Genomic DNA, 24,741 nt, shown 5'->3' on the forward strand with positions numbered 1-24,741 from the left:
GCAGATAAATATGAACACCATGAAAACAGAGGAAGATGTGAGATTAGTGAAGGTCTGAGGCAAAGTAAAGATTTCAAATTTGAAATAAAGTCCTCTGCTACCATTAGAAATAGTGATGCCAAAGGACATCTTTCTCCCTTGTCATGCCAACAGTGCAAACATATCTGTAGCTCCAAAGCCCAGCTCTACTGGGACATGAAGAAGGGGGAAAACCAAACATTTCTATGCCCAAAATATGCTCGCAGACTGCTGGCAGGGAATGACACCTTGGTCTTCCTGCTGACTGTCCTCCTATTGAGCACATGAGAGCGGAACTGAGGGCACAGTGAAGCTATATCTGACTGGAGATCAAGAAAATCTAACTTTAACTTGATTCCACATTACTCCCTGGAATTTGGCTCAGCTGAATGTACCCATGCAATCCTGGGATTGATTTTAAATTTGTGGCTGTTTTATAATCTGATTTTGCTTTCCCTCATAAAAGCTATCCATGCCTTAGTTGCTAATGCTCTTGCTTGGTGACAACATAGCCACAAGGGAAGGCTACCTGGTTTGCTATCAAAATGTAACATAAAAACTGTTACCTTCATTATATGTGTTATATAATGGGGTAGAGGTTTCATCTGGGTAGGGTTCAGTTTAAATATACTTTAAAGTGGTCTTTAAAAGGAACGAACTCCACTGTGAAACACTATTATAACACCAGGGAGCCCTCATTTTGTGACCACTCTGCTCGATGGATGTGAATGTTCAGGTCAGTATTCACAGAAAGCCAAATTCAGGGCTTTGAAAAGAAGCTGTGATATCTTTAGTTTATTATTTAATCAGTGAGCCAGTTTCAGGATTGGTTTTATACTCATGACTGACTGTTGAAAGCCTGAAAGATAATGTTCAGGGATAGCAGAAAGGGAAGCAGGCTGTCATTTCTCCTATGCATTCCCCTGACCCACCACATGCTCAGACAAGGATGAGATAGGCTTATCTGCATTTTGATTCTATTCAGTAGTTATTGTCTCTGGAAATGTGCAAATAAAATAATGAAGACCATGATAAAATAGAGCAGGAAAAATATCTCTCTATTTAAAGCAGCTGTTTGGGTGCCAGCTGCTTAGTAACAAATACATCTTTAATGAAATCAAACAATCCAACAGGATTTATTGATTACTAACAATTGTTTTAAATACAGTCTGGTAGGCTGGGCTGTTTGCATCCTTTTTTGCCCAATTAGTTCAGTTGGTTTGAATTAGACATACTTTGCTATTATCTTTAAAAATATGGCTCACTAGACAGTGCATTATTTTCCTCCAGAATAAAGTGTGGGAGAGATGCATAGAATGAAAGATTTTTGACACTATTCCAGCTGTTTAGAGGAAGGCAGCAGTGTGCCTTGTCAAGCTCTTTCACCTCAGCAGCTTCAGTTCAAATCCATCCTGAGATCTTGAATGAAGAGGATATGGTATTCACTCCTTGGAGCCTGTTGAACAGTGGAAAGAACAAGAACTCCTGTGTTTTTGTTGCACTTCAGAGCCAATTTCTGCAAGAACGATAAGAGAGTCTTGCAGAAACTTAAATCTTAGGGCTGACCTCTGTCTGCCTGTAGTTCTACTCTTGCTAACATCGAGGGGAAATAAATCAGCAGTATTGCAAGCTGATAGACTAGATGGCAGAAGAAGTCCTTTCAGCCCTTTTTTCTAGGAACTTGGGAAAATCTGCCATTGACTTCAAGATTGAGGAAGTTCTGCTCCCAGACAAAGGTCTATTTTTTCATAAAATTATACACCAGTCATCAGTCATATCAGCACTAGTTGGAAATCTCTAAGCACCAAGTTATTTTCAGTATGCCTGCAGAACCACTAAAGTATTAATTATGAGCCTGATCCTTAATGATCCCTGATCATAGGGCTTTTAGGTTCAGTCAAGACTGTCATGGATTTCCTGGGAATTTTTACTGTGAAAAAATGGTAGACTCAGATCCAAACATGCATGCTGAATGAATTGATGCTGATTTCAGCTCTTTTTTCTCTGTTTCAGTGAGCCTGAGCAATAGTGTTCTAAGTGTTGGACACACCTCACAGAACCACAGTAGTGAGCTAAGATAACCATTCAAAAGCACATGCAGATAAGAAGCAAATAAAACACTAATGTGTTTTCTTGAATGATGTTTTTAGACAAACAAGTGCTGGCATATGATATATTGGGACTAAACGGTAGTTTCAAACTGAAGATGCTCAGGCCCCACACTGTGGGGTAATGCTATCAAAATGTTCACTGTTCTCCCCAGTTAACAGCTATCCACAGAAACAGACCTTGTGGCATTACAGTGTAAGCATAAGGACTGCTGATACCAAGTGTTCAGAATGGGGCTCATATATACAAATTGAATGGTTCATATGAAACATACTGCCTTATCGGAGACTTGCTATCTTTTCAGAGTGTATTGTGCTTAATTCTGCACCCCTATATTACATTAACTTTTGATCTGTATGTAAGGATGGAAACAGCACATAATATACACCAGAGAGCACCCTGACACTGCATCACCAAAACAACTTGTATTATCTTTAAATCCAAGATCTGAAACCTTTGCTGTAGATCCATGTATTAATCTACTTGTGTAGTCAAATATAGAAATCCTTTTCTTCGTGAAACACACAAGTCCCTGCTTCTTCCAGGCATTTTATTCTAACAGGTAGCATGGCTCAAGTTTTTATATTTATTCTAAAATGAGTGGCAATCTTTTCACTACTACACTACTGGTCAAGGTGTTGTGGTAGTAGGGTATAACCAGCATATGGGAAAAATAGGGTGCACCCAGACCTGTCACCAATGCAGCGAGGTTGGAATGGTGGGACAACCTGGTGTCCTTCCACCTATTGCTCCTCAACAAAATTCCAACACCTTCCAGCAAATTAGCTGTGATGAGAAAGCAGCCACTTACCAGGTACAGCTTTTGCCTAGCAGTTAGCTGACACTGCAAATGAGTAAGACTACTAAAACCACCAGCCTAGATCAGCACCTGATAAAAAGTCATTGGCTATTGCTTTTGATATGCTTTTAAAAGGCTGTGCAGAGCAAAAAATCATCTATTAAAATATATGCTACCAGTGAGGAAAGTCTTTTTTCACAACATGAGCTGATATTCACAAGAAGGAATAGCTTTTCATGGGCTACAGATGTTCCTACTTTTGCCTGTGCCTTCTCTTTCTTTCAGATGGAAGGATGCCCCAGAGATGCTGCTTTTTTTAAGATGCGTTCTTGTCCTGGCTTTCACTGTATGGGATTTGTGGCTGCTATGAGATCAGCTGGCATGTCACTGCATGAGGAACCTCTGAGAAGGCAAGGGTGCCCAGGTGTGTGTGAAAAACTTTTTGACCATCTCCCATGATAGCTCAATATCACAGTGGTAAAAGGAAACCTTTGCAGCTAGTGCTTGATAGAGCTACATTTTATATTCCAGCAATCTAATTTCAATAGTTGAGTGACTTGTAAGAATATACACTGCATCATGGTGTTTCTTCACTGGTACTTCACCTCCATTCAGTGGCAGGTCCTTTGATAGATTTTCAGAAGCAGTTATGACTACAGAAAAGGCAAAGAATGAGTGTTCTGGCCTCCTTGATCCAGGTGTTATATAAACACTTGGTTTTAGGCAAACATTGAGTTCTAGTTTGTACACATTAACTAGATGAAAGGTGGAGTAGGAAACAAAGGCCAAAGAAGACTATATTTCATTTCAGACTCCTCCATGGAAGGGATACAGAGTCCCTTTTGAGTGTCAGAACTAGTAGCTCAAAGGCATCTCTGAGGATCAGTTCTAAATTTTATATAAGATCTTATATTTGGTTGTCAACCTATGACTAATGCCAACATATAACCCTGTAGATAACAAAAACCTTCTCTAAACAGTTTAGAATAGCTGGAAAACTATTATGAAGACACTCCAGAATTGAAGGATGTAGCAAAATTAAGGCTTTCACTATTTGAAAGACTGAATGGAATGATTGATTTAATATTTCAAATTCCCTTGATACAGGAATATAAAGGAGTGGCCATAGATCAACATATCTTAAAGTAATATTATTTTTATTCCATAGTCAAAGAAACCAAACTACAGTTGAGTCCTTGCTGTGCTGTATGTTGGAATATTCTTACTCCTACACAAGCCAAAATCAGAAAATATTTATTTCCCACTCTACCAATTTATTTGAAAATGAATGCAAATTAAAATTTTTACTGATTTGCAGGCAGTACATTTGTCACCTGCTCTCCAGTTAAATAGAGAAAACAGCTAATCTGACCTTGCGCAAACCAGCTGCATCTTGGTAGCACTCATCTTTTGTGAAGAGAATCTAAATAGCAAAGTCAGGTAAAACCATAGGAAAAGACCCGAATACATAGAAATTCTGGTGGAAGCAGTCTGATAAAGTGCATACTTTTGTAACTTATACAACATAGCTTCTCTTGAAAAAGAAACTCAGCTAGATTAAAAAAAAAAAAAAAAAACAAACAAAAAAACTATTCCTTAAAGATGCCTGTTTCTCTCAATTGACACTAAAAGGTACATGGGTAACTGGCTCAGGTGTCAACACTGCAGATCTTTAAAGTTAGATGAGATCAACCCTGTGGGACGTGGCCTGTCTCAGGTCACAGCAGGGCTCTCTGGTAGGATAAGGACAGAGACAGATCTATAGTTCAGCCTCTCACCACGAGCTATGAAATTGTCCTTCCGTGCTTTTAGGAACAGAATTTTATATTATTTTCATCACCTGGAGAAAAGGCCAAACTGAGCTCTTATTTGCTTGTCTTTAGCCATAGGGATCCTGACTTCCTTTTCATGAGAGACAAATCCAGGAAGATCTCCAGCTTTCTTCTTTCCTGGGTGTTTCCTTCAGTGCTAATCCAAAAAACTGTGATGAAAGGAGGAGAGTGACCTGGAGAAAGGTAATTGCTTTTAGAAGTGCTTTTAACACCACAGTCACAAAGAGATTTTTCTATCTCAAGTGTGTGGGGATAGATTCTAATCAGAGAGGTTTCACATTCCTTAAATGTATGACACTGAGTGAAGCCATCTTATGTTAGAAGTGGTTTTGTCACTTGGTGGGAAGTCCCCTGCTCTAGATTTCCTACATTACTTTTTTACTTAATTTTCTGGATTGTTCATTTCCCCCAAGCACAATTGTTTCACAGAGTCATGGAATGGAAAGGACCTCTAAAGATCATCCAGTTTCAGTCCTTCCACTGTGGGCGTGAACCTTTTGCACTAGGTTCTGATTACCCAAAACCCTGTGCAGTCTGAATTTTTTCCTCATCTTCTGCTGAGATGCCCTTATAATTTCCATGGGACAAAATTCTTCCCAAAGCTGGATAACATGGCAGTCAGGAGACTCTAGATAAATGGAAATTGAAAAGTCCTTGATTTGCATTGGGACATAATTATATTAAGAGGACTTTGAATGGTGTATTTTTATATTACTTTTTTCAGCTTCAATGAGATATCTGGAAACTGCTATTCCTACTTTTTGCCAATTCCCATCAGTGCAATAAACATGCATCACAGTGTTTATTAATAATTTTTATCACTTCTAAAATTACTTAAAAGAACTGATGAATAGTTTCAGATGGATTGGCTTACAGCACACTGACCCAGACTGGAAAGTGACGGAGAGTTTATGTCCTTCCTATCTTTTTTTTTTTTTACTTTTCAACAGGTGATATGAAAAGAAAAGAAGCAAGCATGTTTTATTTTATGTGTTCAGGCATGTAACAGCTAGTCATGCACATGAGATTGAGCATTTATAAAACCAGATGTCTCTTGTAAAAATTAGGTCCAAGTATTTTATCCAAATTCTTAGGAAATTCTTTTGGTTTGTCTACTTAAGAACACTTAGCATTGCAAATTCACAGGAGTAAAATTCAGTCTGGCTTCAAAACCTTGCAATGTAATTAACTGAGACTTTATTAAAAAACCATAATTTGCAAGCCAGCACACTATTAACATATTAATACTCTGACCCTTTCTGTATGAGGCTCATGAATTCAGTTGTGCTACATCTATAGGATGCTGTGACAGAAGTAGAAAAGTGAGGTAATGTAGCTCAATTACACCAATCAAAAGGTTGCTGTGTTCAAAGACAAGGATTAGTGTTAATAATTTTTCTCCAGGGAAGAAAATGCTCGATCCAGATTCCTTTAGGGCCTGTAGATCCTTGTCAGGATGCAGAAGGGAAAGAACTCACATAACTAGGTCATTTAAATTCCTTTTGTTTGGCAAGGCTTATGAGATAAAACATTAGGAAAAAAACTTTTCTCCATAATTGTTATTTTGTTATCATTGACTACATTTACTAGGGTTGTATAAATACATTGGTAAATAGATATTGCTTATACCTTTAAAAATTGTCATTAAAAACATGTAAGCATTCTTCAGTATTGGTTCAAGACTCTCAAATAGCATTTATTATTATACAATGAAAAAATAATTAGAGACAGTGCATAAAATGCACAGGTATTATTGCATTTCTCTTTGTATATGCTATTTTTAAATTGCTGTGTTGCAGTAACAAAATACACCTGGAACAATACATCTTAGATATACTATTCACATTTGACATGGGAATAACTATGTTAGCTGTGAGTTTATAACAAGTTTGCCTCTTTTTCATCATTGCAATAATTTTCTTACATTAAAGATGCGCAAGAATATGAGATGCATGTGTAGAACTTGCAGCTCCAGCAGATGAACAGCTCTTGTAAGTTTGATGTCACTGATGACTTTTAAGGAGGCTAATAAAGGGCAAAATCAGAGAGGAATGCATCCAAGGCTGATTAAGCTTGATTGGGTAGCTGTCAAAGATAGTAAAGGCTCTTGTCAGTGCCCCTGTAGCTCCTGCCACAAGCCCAGGAGAGTGATACCCCAATTTGTCCACCTCCAAATATTTTTTCCCATCTGCTCTCATTAAAAAATTTACTGATACTATTGTGATGGATTTGCTGCTTTTTACTGGAAGCTCTGTCTTACATAAGGCAAGTATTTGAATTAGGGCAAAATATGGTGGTAGATAATGGAAAGGAGGAAGGTGGAGGTACCGTCTGTTAAGCCTATTTATATTCTGATATATTATTAACACTTGTCTTGGATTTCTTTGAAATTTCAGAACTGAAACTCAGTCCGTGATAAGTCAATGACAAAACTGTTTCTGTGTCGCTAAGATCTTCCTCTGATAACAAGTCACAGGGAGGGGAGTACAAGGCAGGTTCCTGTGCTTTTGTGTTCACTGTGTGCCTGGCAATTCTTAACTTCAGTCAGAGAGTGTTGGGTCACGTTATAAGCTTGTCACATGCAAATATTTCCATTCTTTGGTGTACCACCATTTTTAATTATTTTGAATTCTTTAGGTGAATAAAGTGGCCACTATGACTTTGAAAGAGATTGCCAAAATGTATGCTGTACTATTTCCCCATTAACAACACACAATTATTTGGGAAGAAATTTTTTGTCCACTAGTATATGTATATAAGTAAAATAAATAATTCATGCAAAACATACTGTGCATATTGTGTTTTTCTCCAGTTATTACCAGAATATGTTATTAACATGTTTAGGCTTCTGTAGTAGTTTCATTTTTCATGTATTTTCTACATACTTCTAGTTTCCTTATCCTTATGAAGTCCCTAGCTTCTAAATAAATTATGTCCCATTGAAATGTTTTATGGGAATTAGAGCCATAAAAATTAGGTCTTTGGGGGTATGGGTTTAAATGACTTCCTGGCTTCTTAGGTGTGTGATTTTTCTCTTATTCACTATAGATTTGCATTATTAACAAGGTAGGAAGAAGAGTGATATTTTTGTTTAAAAAATAAGAATTGTGGGGTTTTTTTTCTTTACACAAAATAAACAAAATCACTGCTTTCAAATGCTTTCAAATTTTGTGCATTATAAAATGTTCTTCTTTCATTGCAATGTTTTGATTAAATCAGATTGCTTGTTTTCCTACTTTAACTTATTTTTAATCACAATGCAATAGTAATTCTAGATGATGGCTAACAGTAGTGGTCAAAATGGAATTTTCCAATTTTGTTGTATTGTATCATATTTTTTAGGTGGCACTTCCCCACATTAGACATGTTTCACAGAATTTGTCTCTCATGAATTCTCATTTCCTACAAGAAATATGTAGCATCAAGTAATTCACAAGAGCTTTGACAATAGTTTATTTTTCCACAAAGTATTTTGTCACTACTGATTTATACCAATGAAAAGGAGAGACAATTCAAGTAATACTAATTCTTTATATGAAGTAGTGTGGGGAAATATTCAAAAGAAGAGTCCAGGAGTGTGAAAAATATATTTGCAATATTTTTTTTTCTCTCTCTGAGTTTTCAGTGGATTTTGCTCAGTTCTAATGTTTTGTAGCTCAGTTTTTCAGAAGAGCAAATTTTAGAGATGATTAGCTGATATAAATGTTATGGGGTTTGTATTTATTTGTATACCAAGTACCTGAAATCTCTGACTTCATGTATTCCAGTTCCTCAGAATCAGAGCTTGCAGGTACATAGATTTGCCTGGCTAGATTTAAATCTTGTTTTGGTCTTGGGCTTTATGCAGTTGTAGGCAGGGTATCATATCTGGTTTGCTTTTGGAAACAGACCTCTATCACTAATTTCTGGTATGAAAGAAAGCCAAGAGACTTGATCAAATGGCTACACTCCTCTTTTCAAAAATAATAAACAAAAAAAAAAAATCTCAAACTTCAGGAAAAAGGCTGATCACTTTGACAGTTATGAATATCTCACAAACTATGGTCACTTGCAGAGAAGAGTTTTATTCTCCAGTCTTATCCAGTGACATTCATCTATCCAAACAAACATGGATGTCTAAAGTGTGTTTCTGAGCTAATCAATACAAGCTTACTTTACAGTCAAGAGAATGAAACAGGTATTTTTTTGAGCAGTGTATCTCATTTTATTATCTCTGAAATAAGTCCAATTAGTCATGTCTTAAAAGTTCTTATAAAGTTCTACTGATGAAATGGACTCTAGGCTGACTATCTTAGAGATAAATCTTCTCTTTGTGGCTGATATGGTGAGATGAATCCTGCACTCTTCATCTACCCACAAGAATTACAAACTTTTTGACTTACAAAAATGTGCTGACATATCCTGCTCTATTTTAAGCATATTTAAGAAACTGAGTGATGTTTCTCTAGGTCTGTCAAAAACTATTAATAGACATCAGCAAAGAGGGGTGGTTTATGTTTAGTTTCATCAGCACAGATTCATTTTGTGCTTGAAGCAGTTTGAGCACTTCTGTTCAAGGCTACACAATGAGGTCATGAGAGGGGGAGAAAGCAAACCCTGAGTCCATTTCCCCTTGTTCACTTTGAATGGGGTGTGAAATTGTGGTAATATAATTCCAATAAAATCAATCACTTTTAATATTCACAGCCTAAGAAACAATTTTGCCATTTGCCTCCATGTAAGACTGCATCTCTCAGCTTGTTACCAGCAGTGTGTAAAAGACACAAATGCAAACTTATCAAAGCTAACCAAGACACAATATCTCTGATCCCCTGATTCCCTTAGGGGAACTCCTTCCACTTAATGCTGTGCAAGCTAGTTATTTTCTCAAGCTCTCTGGAGGCTTCTGGAATTTATTTCCAAAGGTGTCTATTCATAACGTGTTGCTTTTTTTATACTGTTTTGCATTTATTTATAAAGTGGAATTTATGCTTTTTTTTTAATCTTGTGTGCATGAGATATTTCTTTACTCTTGATATTCCCCTACTTCAAGATAACCCTTTATGAAGGGTGAAAAATGCACTCATTTTTCAAATTTTCTACTGTTTCTCATGGAGGATAAATGTGTGCTGACTCACTTATTTAGCAGAAAATTCAGTTTAAAATCTTCTGATTTCTGCAGTATATAACCATACCTCTATCTCAAAGGAAATCTAGTTTCAAGAGAGCCTTTTTCAGGCATTAGTTTCACAGAAGCATAGTTTTCAAGTATGCTAACTCTTATTGATTAAAAAATCTCAGAGCCACCTAGTAGTACATCAATGGCTAAGCCAATAAAAACAAATAGCATTGTAACTGATCACACACATAGGCAGATTCTCAACGGGTGTATATCATCTTTGCTTCATTAACCTCAATGAAGCTAAATGGATTTTACATCAGTCCCAGATCTAACTTTAATGTGTGAATCTGTTATCAAAAAAAAAAAAAAAAAAAAAAGGAAACATTTATTGAGAGATCAGAATTTCTAACATTTTTAGTGCCTGTTTTGCAGAACCTGAGTACTGCTATGTGATGGAAACCTGCCCTTACTTAAAATGTTTCTGACATTTCCTGACACCCTAAATTCTTCAGGAGAAAGAAAAAAACATACTTTTTTCTTATCGGACTTCCGTGGATCTATCTTCATTTTGGTTTAAAGTTCTTTGATGATCTGTGAAAGTTGCCACAGAAATAGTCCTTAAGACTGAAATGTTGTTTTGCTGTATCAGAGAATAGTAGTTACACAGGATGTGAGTTCTGAAAACAACAGCTGCAAAATAGGGGGTAAAGCTTGCAAAAAATCTGGGCTGTAAATTATTATAAGCGAAATAAAGATTGAGTCTTCAGTTTTTCTACTAGACACCACAATGCCTTGCTTCAGCACTGAGCCCTTGTCAAATCTTTGGATTATTGTAGAAGCATAGGCTGTATCCAAATCTCATTGCTGCTTCTGTTGACAAAAGCATTATGGACAGGGTTTTGAGGTGATACAGTTTGGCACATGTCTTTTCTCTAGAATATGTGATTGCTAAAAATCTCAGCCAAGAAATTTCGGTGTTGAATACAAAAAAAGAATAAATAAATATTCCAACAAAACCAAATGAAAACAACATACAAACAGACTTTGAAGTGGAGAAGCAAATCTTGTTATTTAGATAAAACATTACCAGTCCTTCAAACTATTCATAAAATAGCATTCTGATGAGTCAGACACAGCTCAAAATAAACTGAGAAAAGTATTGTGTAATAATTCTTGAAAATGTTCCTTCTACTTCCTGGCCTTAGTTAAATTATCGTTGACACAAACAACTGTATAACTTATGGGTGAAATTGTCTTCTTTTGTAGCTAGTATGCTCAGAAGAAAATAATGTATTTAATCTTTAGCTTCACAGGTGGCTAGTACTGGGACGATATTTCTGTGATGAGACTGCCTTTAATAGTGTGTTCCCTTGCTTGTATTATATACTGGTGATATTATTAGTGTAGTTTTTGTATCTGTGTATTGAATATGTCAGAGTATATGTGCAGCAAAATCAATGTAGATGGTGTTAAGTCAGGTGCAAGAGGCTTGCATATGTGACATACTCACTGGGTAATGTTTCAAAACTCTTGTTTCAAATTAGTGGCCAAGGCAAGAAACATGACACAAATTTTGTTTGTTCTTTATATCTACTCACACTAATGATTGAAAAATACTGCAATTAATAACTTTATTCATTTTCTGCTTGTTTTTATTTATGTGAAGTGAGGTTTAAGATTTGCTTAACTTATCCATCAGACAGGAAATATTCTTTTCTGATTCTGGGCACTTCTAAAATTGAGATAAAATTGATAAAGTCCAGAACCTGTCTTGCCATTGTAATATAGTAAACTAGATGTTAAGTAGAATAAATGCAAACAGTTTCTGCTAATCACATGCCTTGATATCCCTCCTGTTTCCTGTACTATATGAGATTCTGATGCCTAGACATTTTAGAGATCCTTCTCCAAGGAACATGCTAACAAGTATGCAGCTCAGATTAAACAGGGCAGCACTCAGACCTGTGTTCTAGCACTATTTATTTTATGTAGAGAGATGCAAACATTGTAAACTGGGCTGGGTTTTCCCGGGCCCAGTGGAGGAGTAGTTTCAGAAAGGCCAGGAAGGCTGTATTTCTCATGGGTCCAGGATGATTAGCTAAAGGGGAGAACTGCAAGATGGAGAAAGCTACATTTCAAGGAATGTGCAACCTTCCTTCCCACTGGATACACACTGGAGGTCCTGATGGTTTCTTCTGGGCAGCCTGTGCTTCCAAAGGCAAGGAACAAGGAGAGATAGTGATGATTGCAAGTGAGTCTGATATATATTCAGGTGAAAAAAAATTCTCAATTTAAAATAGCCTGAGAAATGTTGGATGGCCCAGTGGGAGATCACCAGCAGTCCATATGACAATATTTACAAGTTAAGCTATATGGGGGGGTTTTGTGCAGTTAGGAAAATTTACCAAGGTCACGATCTCTCTTGCACGATGGGCAATACCAGTTTATTTCCAGGAAAGTATATGAAGTCTGTAGACAACATTTTTATGCTTTAATTTTTTGATTATTTATTATTGCATTTTGTTTGGGGGTGGCATTAGCAGATGACTCAGGAGTGTGCTAAAGCCATATGGTTTCGTGTTTGTTTTTCAGGACAGGTACTCAAGGGATCCCCTGATCTTCTACTACTGAGAATGAAGAATATGCACTGTGAGCACTTAAGTGCTCTGGTCAGCTACATCAGCTTTGCAGCATCTGTGAAAATCTAGGAAAGTTTCTATACTTTCCTTACAAGGTGAAATCATAAAGGTTCCAGGAAGAGAACAGACCATAGAGAACAGCTGACCCATAGAAAGTACTTATCAGAGACCTTTTCACTTTCCATACCATTTTCCTAACACTGAAATTCACATATTTTGAGAAACCATTATATTGCTTTATCCACAGGAAAAAAATATATAATGTAGATTAATGTGATGTGAAAAGCATGTATAGCTGAGAATAACAGTTGGCTGCAATTAAATTATGACATATGAATAGTCACTTCAGAGAACACTGTGGGATAAATGGCAGAGGATGTCCAAGGACTAATCTCATCTTCCTCTAAAGGTGTGACCTCCCACATTAAAGAGTCTTTAACACCATGCTATGATATTATTAACTCAGGTGAGTGTCAGTGAACAGCAGTCTAGAGGGCTTTTCTTTGGCTTTCTCTAATAAAACAGCTGACCAGAGTTATTCAATTAAGGAACCTCTGGCAACAGATGAGCCTTGGTTAGATGAACCCTGGAGGAAAGTATGTCACAGAAAAGAATATAAAATACCTATGTAAACCATTGTTAGAAACTCTATGCTATTTTTATTTTGCATTTTGTCTTATGTTTAGTTACCTATTACATGCTGATGTGTCCAACACAAAAGGATCATTTCAAATTGTCTTTTTCCTGTTATCATCAAAACCATGCGAAAAAAACCCCAGAAAGCCACAGACTACCACCACCAAAAAACAAAACTCTGGTTTTGTTGAGCCTCTATTTTACCTCAGTTGCAGAAATGAAGGTGCTAGACCCATAGATAAAATCCTCCTCCCACTGCAGATTCAAATTTGAACAAATATGACAAGTCTTCCGTATTTCTGAGTCATTGTCAAATGAGACCTACAGAATGAAAGTACAGGAATGAACTGTATGAGGTCTAGGGTGTTTTCAATATCTTTGGAGTTTTAAAGTCCACAGCTTTCAATTCTCTTTTCTATCTGCAATCCACATCAGGTTTTAGTAGCCTTCCTGGAGGAGGCAGAAAAGGAAAAAAAAGGAGGCAGTTTTCTGTAAGAGTGGTTTCTGTTAGCACCTGTTTGCATTGCTGTTCACTGGAAACGGTGGAGGGCAAATGTGAATTGAAGCCTCATCTAGATTTCTCCAGAAGAACTGGAGGAAAAGGTTATGAAGAAGTTGCAGTAGTTGCAATGTCTGACATGTAGAACACCAGAAAAGAAAATGAAAAATATTTGCTCTGTAGATGAAATCTAGCTGCTGTATGCTACAGTGCATAATACAAGCGTGCAAATCTTATTATAAACAAATTAAGTCTAAAATATATATGGAAATGAAATATAAAATATATATGTCTGAAGAACTTTGGGCAGTTGTAGAAGCAAACAGTACTCTAGTTCTTGATTTAGGTTGTATTCAGATTTGTCTGCCTATTACGTGCAGATTTTTCCTTCTATTTTTCCCCCCAAATTTTCGTCCAGGGCTTTATTTTTTTGTTGTTAAAGATTAGTGAATATGGACAGTTTGTTCTTTTTCCTGCTTACTTACAGAATGGAGGAACTGCCCCAGCAAAAATCTTTTATCTTTCATGGTCTTAAATTACTGAGCAAATCATTCTTCCCCAACAGAGAAATTTCGACTCCACCTTTCAGTTTCAAGACATCTGGAAATCCTGCCCTGCTGGCAAGTTAGGAAGGACAAGCATAGATGACATAAACTTTCCAGTAGGAAGTTTTATTAAAATCGTGTTTAACTCCTTGCCTCATGTCTGACACCAATCTCAGATTCTTGAAAAAGGACTTAGCAAGGGACAAAAAAACACAGCCAAAGTGATTCTGTTTGAATGAATTTTAGGTGCCAAAGCTTTTTCTCCCATCCCAAGATCCTGATCAGTCCAAGTACTTGTCTACATTGAATGTACACAAGTGCATTCACACACTTACACATATCAAATGTGTTACTGGATAAAATTACCAGCCAACAGAGACTAGAGCTATAAAGAAGATCAGGGCTGAGAAGCAACCTGGCAATTCATGGACCTTCCCTCTACAGTCTGAGCAGGGAGACCAGATATTTTCAGCCTCAGTGGCCCACCCCTTTCAGCAAGGGTGAGGTCGCAATAGGGCAGTGAGGGTGAAAAGGAAAAAAATGGAATAGTTAACTATGGGAGAATGGGCAGAAGAAGCTGCTTAATGCAGGGACAAGCAGGCCAATGTTTTTGGAAGTCTTTCAGTGTGAGCCACTTCTCTATGCCTGTCAATGAATAAATAAACTGCAACTTTTTAAAGGATGACTAACCTAGACTGAATATCTAAAAGCTACTTAAAATTTTAACTTTAATGAGTACTTTAAAAATGTATCTTTATGATACTAAAACTAATATACATGTTTTTTAAGGGGAAAAAAATTATAAGATGATGTTCTTTATATTTATGCTGTCACTCATGCTTTGACTCTGATCACTTATCTGGATAATTAAGCAGTATCACTGAGGAACCAGATACCAGAAATCTGATATTAATCCATCCCTCCTAATAGTAACGCAAAGCCACTGGGGTGGAAAGCAGCCTAGTCTTCCTAATCCCCTTTTACCAACATTTCAGCATCAGCATATCTCATTTATTTTCAAAAGTGGTTCAAGACACACTATCGCTGGCTTAAGTCTAATTTAGGCTTTAAATCAAAATATATTAAGAAATGCAAAAATAGTCAAGATTACCAAGATTTCTTGAGGGAATGATTCACAACCAGCTCATGTCCCTCTGACAGGAACTGGGGACAGCTAAATGATTGTTGCATGTCTGCATTGCTTTAAGGTACATCACTTTCCTTTGAATTAAAAGAAGGCAGGATTACGGTGGAGACCTTGAGATCCCACTGCCATACTTATCAGGTATATGTTAATGATATTCTGAGCAACTTCTACAGACATAATTCACCTGCCAGTACTGAGGAGTCCAAGGCTATTCTGTTCTCTCCCTTGTGTGCATGCGTGAGTGTTTATGTGAGCCCTGTTGTCGCCTTCAGAGTATTCTTGGCTCCTCAGGGTATTTTTGTGTTCAGTTTCAAGACTGTCCTAAAGTCCTCCTTAGTCACTGTTACTCCCATTATCCCCTTGTGCATTTTGGGGTGGTTTGACTTGAACCCAGTATGAGTACACTTTGACATGTACCACAGCAGTAAAGGTGGTGGGTAATTGTCAGAATAGGAAAGCTGCATACCTCTCCCTTCCCTACCTCCTCTATGCAAACCAAATAGATGAACAACACATACCCAGACTGAACATCATCCTCAGGCTGTGCCCATGGTGCAAAACCACAACCCCAGCTCGATGACATGAGTTTGGGCTCTGCTCCTGGCTTGTGGTGTGAGGCAGGTCCAGCTGTCTCACTTTCTACAGCAACCTCATCCGTTGGCCATCGTCTCAATTGGCTGGAGCTGGTGCTGGGCAGTTGCTTCTAAAGGCTGACAAGCTACTGATATTGGTGTGTTTGAGTCATGAAGGGCAACTTTGATTTTGATAGTTATCTAATACAGGATGTGTACTGTTTATTGTCATATCATTTTATTAGCTACTGCTGACATCCCCCTGTGCATATTGAAGCTGTAATACTTTGAACTCAAGAAGAAAAACTAAATATATTATGACAAAAATAATAGAAACCAAGCTTAGCCATCTACTTTAGCCCCAGTGTGATACTTTCCAGTTCCTGAGAGTCTTAAGGAGGAACTGAGAAGACATACAAGTCCATTAACCTTGCCTACTAACAAAGTTTTCAAAGACAGTAATGGGGACAGAGTCCATGTGTCATCATAGTGAAAGTATGTGGCACTTTTACCTTGTTTGTGTGGCTCTACCATCAGAGACAGACACATTTCAGTGCAAGAGACTTCAGGAAACTGCTGGTTTCCCATGTATATTTTATTAAGTGTTAGTGCCACCAAACACTGTACAGATGGGGGAATCTATCACTTTATAAAATAATTAGTCTGCTATTTCCATGACAAGAAGAAACAGCAGTATGTAGGCAGCAAACTGTGGGGCTGCTTTTACCTTCCTCGTTGTTTTTGTATTTTTACCAAAACAGGAAAATATTTTTACAGAGTAGGCCAACAGTGCCACTGGAATTGAATTAGAGCATCCTTAATTAATATGTCAGAATATGAGAAATGATGAAAATATGTATAATTAATTTCTTGCACTAAAAACAGAATTATAATATGTGACTAAAATAGATCAGGGAATTTTTTTTGTGTGTGTGTGCTTTTTATTTTTTCCCTTATATTTTTATTTTAATTAAAAAAATGAGTTCTGCTATCTTTGCACTGTGTCTTGATTAGCTATTACGTGCCTGGCTAAGAGATGGGTCACCCCAAAAATTACACACTATCTGTGAAAATGAAAAGAATTTTCCCAGTTCTGTGAGTATAGTGTTATTTGCAGGCTAATATGCAGCAGTAATAGCTTGGCACTGTGGCAACCTACATTGTCGATAATAAGAAGCTGTTTGAGACAGGTGCTTGAAAGAGCAAACTTCTTACATAAATTAAATACCTATTTTCAACTACATGGCTCCAATTTTCAAAGGCGGTGAGTGATTCTGGGTATTCTAGTTTTCCAGGGCTCAAAATCAGACATATGCAGAAGGTCTGATTTTCTAATTTTCAGTGTTTATGGAAGATCCAACTTCATTAAAATGTCTGAGTGCCTCTTTTCTTCCCCTGTCACTCAGGAGTTCAATCAAATAGGTCAGTTTCGATGCTAGGTCACACCTATGCAATGAGTAACTTCACAGACTATTTTACATCAGACATTTTTACTCTCCTAATCTCTTCTTGTGCATGTGTTGTACTTTTTTTAGTTTAAGGGAAATATTTTAAACTGAAAATCTCCTTTTGTTTCTACTTTATGGGAGATTTACAAACACGTATGTGAAAATTAATTGTAGACTAATACTGATGGAAAAAATATGTGGATGAGCAACTGATCTGTGTGAAACAAACAAGAGACCTTCCTTTAAAAATCCCATCCCACTGGTTTCCCATACTGAAACCAATAAAGCATTCTTTATTCAATTATTTGATATATCAGTCATATAAATCTCACACTTCTTTAGCAATTTGTCTTAGCAAAAGTTGCCATTCTACATCCCACTCAGATCCACAAAAGATTTCAAAATCCTAAACCCAGCCTGGATACCAGCATTATAAAGGGAAATGTCCAGATGCATCTGGCAGCAGAAAACCCATAAAGTACATATAATGAAGAAGTAATTGTAGGAAATTGAGTTTTCTGTTCTTGTTCTTTCCTAGCATTCAGCTCTTCAAAGAGATAGCAAATATTCTATTGGTTAACATTTAACCCAAACTAATAGGTCCAATCTCACACACTCAAATAAATCATAATGTCTTTTCAATTAGTTTGCGCTTTTGCTCACTGCTGTCCTGAATAATTTGGAAAACAATTCACATTTCACTAGGAGATAATATGAAGTGTTATTCCTGTGATAATTACTAAGCTGCAGTTCAGTTTCCCTGACTCCCACCAGGTCACCAGGGCACAAAAGAGGACACCATGAGAGCATTAATGAGCTCTCATTGAAGATGTTAAAAAGCTTGTATTGATCTGTTTGTCCAAGAAGGAGATATTTAAGCCTTTCTGCTGAGGGCAGGAGAGACAGAGATTCATATCACAAAGCCTTTTATCCAACCCCTTCTGTTTCTAGCTTCAATATTGCCCAGTCTCAGCATGTCTGGTTCTGGAGGTCATACTTTTAAACTTTCACAACATTTTTTTTCTTTTTCTCTTTCTTCTTTTTTTTTTTTTTTTTGTTAAAAAAAAAAAAAAGAAAGGAAAGAGATAATATACAGTGTACACTTAACCTTTACTACAGGGATCCCTTTACACAGCTAGCTATTTCTAAGAACAAGCTGCAGTCCAGTAAGATCTCCCTTCTCACTATATACCACTAACACACATCTCAATTAAATTAAGGACACTGCAGACAATGCAAAGTCTGACTCAGTGCAAAATTTTGCTCATATTTTGAAAGTGGATCAAATCAAATCACTTTTGGTGGAGGTTGATCAGATTTTTTTTCCAATATCACTGCCTTTTTGTGAACTTCTGCACTTGCTGTTTCTGCATGGAAGCAGAAGCGGGAGGACTGTAAGGCTACAAAATCACCAGTTTCTGTGGTATCTTCAGAGGAGATTCTGCAGGCAGGGGAGGCAAATCTTGTCCTCCTTTCAACTCTGCATTGTTATTATATATTGCAGCTGTAAACTAGTTCTAGGTACACTTTAGTACTCATCAATTTTGTCTGCTTTCTTTTAAATGCCACAATGAGCTGTAAGTGAGCATTTGCAGCCTGTCTGGGATAGAGTACAGGAAAAAAAGTTAATGTAACTGTAAAAGCTGTATTTTCTTTGTTTATATTTGTCACCTGAACTAGCTGATGCCTGGTTCAGCAAGGTTATATCTCTCCTTTCACTACATCTGATTCACATTCATCTTGGTATGAGCAACTCAATGAGGCCATTTGTGTGGGATCTTTCATGGACATTGTTAAGAAGGTATTCAGTATGTGCTTCTTTCTTAATATACAGCTAAAGCCATTATAGCTGAAAATATCTCAGTGCTAGTTTTAAGCATCTAGGTTAATGCAATTATAGGAGTCTGACAGAAGGGCTGGTAAGAAAGAACTTCCCAGATATTAGACAAGGCCACTCAATCTTAAGGCTGTAATTAGGGTATAAGATCAGAGCTCCATCCTTCCCAACTTGCTATTCTCTGCAGTCTCAAGTAGCTTGAATATTATGGCCAGTTCTAAGATTTTTTTTTTTTACTGAGAATAGATTTCATAGCCTGCTACTTCAGAATGAGTGAACTTACAAATCACACTCCCAGTGGCATGATGCAGTAATCACCACTTCAGGGATGGAGCTGGCAAGAGACCCTGTGCAACTCTGCCACATGTGGTAACCACTTAATAAAGATATGAGGGAAAGATTCAAGAACAAATAAAATTGGACACAGATAGGAAGTAATGACCCTTGAGTGACAACTGAGGTGATGTGGATGAATATTAAATGTGAAGGGCCTGAATTATTCATTGAAGGTTCAAGGTAAAAGGGTTAACCTGATAACATCCTCTTACTGACACCTCACTCAGGGTAGAAATCCAAATTCTGTGATGCTTTTCAAACTTGGAGTCCCTCTGTGCACAGGGAAAGTTATGCTGGTGGTCTTGCTCCTTCTTACTGTTGGTAATTTATACTGGACAAAGGTAATCTTGTGAGTCCTGGTAACTTTGCCACAAACTGTACAGCTGCAGCATTATTCAGCCTCTGGGCTGTCATGGAGGCATGCAGGGGGCAGGTTGGAAAATGTATCAGAAGTAATGTGGCCAGCAGGATCAGGCAAAAGTTTGTGTCTCTGTACTTGGCACTGGTGAGGTCACACCTTGAGTACTGCATCCAATTCTGGAGCCATTGCTTGAAGAAAGACATTGAGGTTCCTGGGTCTAGAGAGTGTCATATAAGGAGCATCTGAAGGAGTTGGGGGTGTTAATCCTAGAGAAAAGGAGGCTCTGGGGGAACATTATCACTCTCTACAACTGCCTGAAATGAAACAAGGTGGGGATGGGTCCCTTCTCCTGGTCAGCCAGTGACAGGACAAGATGACATAGCTACAAGCTGCACTGAGGGGGTTCAGGTTGGACAGTGGGATGAGCTTCTTCATGGTTGTTAAATATTGGAATTTACTGCTCAGGGAGGTGACAGAGTCACCACTCCCAGAGGTGTCCAAGTAGTGAGTAGGCTTGGCACTTAAAGCCATGGTCTAGCTGACAAGGTGGTGATCAGTTGAAGGCTGGGCTCAATTTCAGGTGTCTTTTTCAACCTAAATGAGTCTGTGATTTTGTGGAGCTGATAGAACCCTTCAGCTGTTATGACACATGCCCACACTGCCTGACACTATGCTCACCTGCCTGGCATGACAATCCCCTATTGTCCATCCTACTCCATTTATGATTACATGGCATTGGAGGGAGATGAAATAATTTCCAGCTCTTTCTGCCCTGTCTATGCTGCTTCTGGGAGGACTTCATGCACAGTAGGATAAATACCATGAAGTCCTGTATGGTCAGCTAACCTGATGTCCCCTGAAAACAAGCCACATATGCATAAGGGTCTGGGAGTATTTAAGAGGAGGTCTGATCTGAGAAACAAACACAGAAATGTCAAGATTAGAACATTATGAAATAAAAGGGTGCTCTGCAAGGGTTTCACTGACAGCACCTTATCAAGAACCAGAGACTGCAAGGAATAGAGATGTCATATGAGACTAGAGTTTGAGAGATCACTAGAAAGTGTTCCTCCTCACCTTTCTACTCCTGCTTTTTTATAGTATTTATTTCAAATAGGTATGGGCAAAGGAACTCAAGGAGAATGGTTTGGAAGGTCAGTTTCTGTCCATTTGGCCAGATATTGAGCAAAGACACTTCATAGCTGAGTGAAAAATAGAAATGGTGACCTAAATGGAGGATGTTTAGGCATGAGATTGCTAAAATCACACCTCTCACTTTTGCCTAATATTCGTTTTGGCTACATCAAACAAAAAACTTCTGTCTGCATTCAGAGTGTGCCTCTTGAACCTCATTGATCCCATTGTCTGTGAGCTGGAGTGAGTAAACGTTGCCAATAATCAAAAATAATTGCAGTGTTCAATTATACATTCTGGATGTATTAAAAAAAAACATTCAGACTGAAGCAGGAGCCCACTTCTTATCATTATGTTAGAGTGTTAATGTAAATGTACCTTGACCAGGAAGTGCACACAGGACAGAGTAGAGAAGAGGAGCAGAGGAGAACTGGAAGGAGTAGAAGGCAGAACAGGGAGGTAGCAAGTAGAAAAGGTTTAGTATTACATTTCACCTTCACAAAAAAGAAAGTTTGAGCCACTAAAAAGGTTGTTCTTCTAGAAAAACTTATCTTCAACACAAAAAAATAAATATCAACAGAGAAAAATGGCTTTTTTTTTTTTTTTGTAGTTTGCACCACCATCAGCAGAAATGAGAGATCAGTTTCAGCATGAGCAAAGTTACTCTGGGAAGGTGAATAATTCTAAAGTGAACTAGACCAGATGCCCAGATTTTACACTGTCAAATTATTGTGGTATGATTTAATGAGGTATGATTCTCCTCATTCTCTGATATTTTCTGTTTCTTCAAGAATATCTAGACAGCTGGTGCCTTGTTGCAAGGGCCTTTGGGTAAGGTAACATAACTTCAGGATGAAGCTGAGGCAAATAGAGACTGCTTCTGAATAAAATCATCCACACAGGAGTCTGGCACATTAAATTATTGTGCTCTTTCTTAAACCTTTTAGAGATGTAGTTCAACTTTCTTGGCAATCTCTTAAAATGAAGAGAGTAGGATCCTCACCAACATGGAGAAGCACTTATTTGTACATCTCCAGTTCTAGCTGCTGCAAACATTAAATTTAATCAGTTGATTTTTAATATAAACTTTTTCCTCTCACTGGCAGGTTCAGTTTCAATAACTCCTTTGCTGCCTTTCATCATCACAGTTTTAAATTTTTGACTGAAGCAAGGAGGATTGATCAAAGGTACCTTCCTGTTAAGTGGGGAAGGTCAGACCTCTCTGTTGGTTCAGCAGACATAGTAAGTGACTCTTACTAAGTTACTGCACTGAGATTTTACCAACATCTTGGAGAGTAGTAATCTCAGAGCTATTTAGAGCTGGGAGAAAAAAAATCACAGAGATGTAGAAATAAATGTAAAATAAAGGAAATCTGATCTGTGCTAGAAGAAGATAGTGAAAATATGCTTAGTTTCTGCATAATGAATGTGCTATAAACTGGTATATGCACAGAAAGGCACTGACCTTAGAGACCTGTACAGATAAACATGTACTGTGGGAAAGTTAATCAAATTAACTGATCTTTAACCCAGAAATGTCAAAGTTTTCTTCTAACTTCAGTTTTCAGCCTCCTATTAACAGTTATTTATAAAAAAAAAAAAAAAAAAAAAAAAAAAAATTCAACTGTGGAAAGAATTGCAGCAGTGGCAGAAAACCCTTAGTCCCCTCAGTTTTAATGTCTGTCTACCAGGCTGGTTTTCACATGACACCTCTCTATAAATGAATCCTTCTGTACACTTAGATCATCAAACAGACCAAGAAGACTGCAAGGTGCCTGACATGCTTTTCTCAGGATTCAAATTAAAACACTGACTTGATATTTTATTTTAAATAGTGCCCTACTTGCTTATTTTGCTGAAATCAGATGGTTGGGAACTTGCAATCTATATACACTCTTGCTTAATGCAAATCGTACGTTTTTGTCATAAAGGTTAACAGAGAGGCAGGCATTTCTGATTCTAAGTTCTCATTTAAGTTTGAAATTAAAAGACTACCCATTCTCTTCCACTTTGCAGGAACTACACACAGCACTATGTCTACTCCTCAAGCTGCAAAATTAGTACATCAGGGAATTGGGCTCTCTGCCTGACACTAATCAGAGAGTGTTTGGGTTTAACCATCCTTTCAAAGGATGATTCTTGCAGTTGTAGCAGCCTAGGTTGTACTTGACAGCTCTCCTGCAAAACAGCAGCAGCCAAATCCACAAGGCCAAGCACTGTTTAGTATCCCTTGTTAGTTGAATAAGAACAATTCTCTGTTTTGACACAAGGAGCAAAAATATTAGTTTAAACCTGATTACTGTTTGCCTAGTGGAAGGCTGTTTGGGGCACTCCAAATAAGGTCTGTCCCATTACATGCTGCTGCCTGCCAAAGCTGTATATAGCCACTGTATATAGAAAAAAAAAGGAAAAAATACCCCAAACCAGATTTTCCCCCCCCTTTCTTTCAGTAACTTTCTTCCTATAAAAACGGTACTATCCTTCCCAGTTATCAACTACAGAAAACTTCCTGCAATGGCAAAAAGGTTGGAGCTGCATAACTCAGAGGGACTGGGAAGAAAAAAAACAACTATGGTGAATTTCTATCCAAATAGCTATTATCACATTGCTATAAGCAGTTATTAAAATTGCAGCATGCAACATTTAACTTGCTCCTAACATTTGAAAACATGAGAAAATTAGGAGAAGAAATATAAGAGCTCTGGGTATCCTCTTAGTCTAAAGCTACCATCATGGAACTCATGTGCCTTGACCAAAACTAGCTCCTGCTAATCTCCCATTCACTGTAATCTGGAAAAGAAAGTCATAAAGACAGTCTGAAAAGCATTAGGCCATGTCTCGCTTGCACTGGAAATAGGAAAATGTTTAAGTAAAAGCAGAATTTAATTAATTGAGAAAAAATACAGTCAGAATCACATAGTTGAACACTGATCATGGGTTATCTTTCACATTTTCACATTTTCCTGTTCAGTGACTTTTAACAGAAAACCAAAGTGATGAGAGCTATTTTAAAATACACATATCTGGGCTTTAAATTCCTTCATCTCAGGATTCAACCAATGAGCATTTTTTTTCTGTAACTTTGCATGATTTGCAGTGATTAGCCTTCGACTGTTGAGTAAGAATGGTGCAATGGTGTTTGGAGGGGAATTTTAATATTTTCAGCCTTTGAAAGTGGAGCTGGTAAGGATTTCTTCAATATTTTCCTCTCTGCTATCTTCCAAAATACTGACTGGCCAAAAAAAAAAAGATTTATCCCCTCTGGGACACAATATTTGCGAAGAAGATTTCAGAGATTTGCCCTGCAATAATCTGTAACTCGGTGGTCATTCACTGAAGTGGAAGAAACTTAGATTAAAATCAGAACATCATATCAGGTGCTAAGAAGATCTGAATGTGAATCTTCAATATCCCAAGTGAGTTCTGTAATGGAAGAATATGCTGGACTGTGGGGAGCATGTAAAGGAGTATGGTAGTCATAGTGTGCTCTTATTCCTCTTTTCTTTTGATGAACAATATCTTGAAATTTTGGCTCAGTCTGATGGAGATATTTTTCACAGATATTTTTTTATAATTAAACTTCTTTCTACCCTTCCCTATCTTCCCTTGGCAGTTTGGGTGAGGTCTTCTGAGATTATTTATATTTGGCACACACACATTTCATTTTATCCAGAAAAGTGTAAAAGGAAAAAGAAAGACCTTTGCTTCATCAGAGCCCAAGAGCCCCA

General features: G+C 37.5%; 1 long non-coding RNA gene across 1 annotated transcript; it reads left to right on the forward strand.

The window, feature by feature from the left end:
* Positions 1–1,565: 1,565 nt before the first annotated feature.
* On the forward strand, positions 1,566–23,400 carry LOC110481191 (uncharacterized). Its single transcript, XR_014955754.1, has 2 exons — positions 1,566–3,350; positions 4,810–23,400. It is a non-coding gene; the product is annotated as an uncharacterized LOC110481191 (long non-coding RNA).
* Positions 23,401–24,741: the final 1,341 nt, after the last annotated feature.

This window comes from Lonchura striata, chromosome 5 (genome assembly GCF_050655825.1).
Source record: "Lonchura striata isolate lonStrDom1 chromosome 5, ASM5065582v1, whole genome shotgun sequence".
NCBI lineage: Eukaryota > Metazoa > Chordata > Aves > Passeriformes > Estrildidae > Lonchura > Lonchura striata.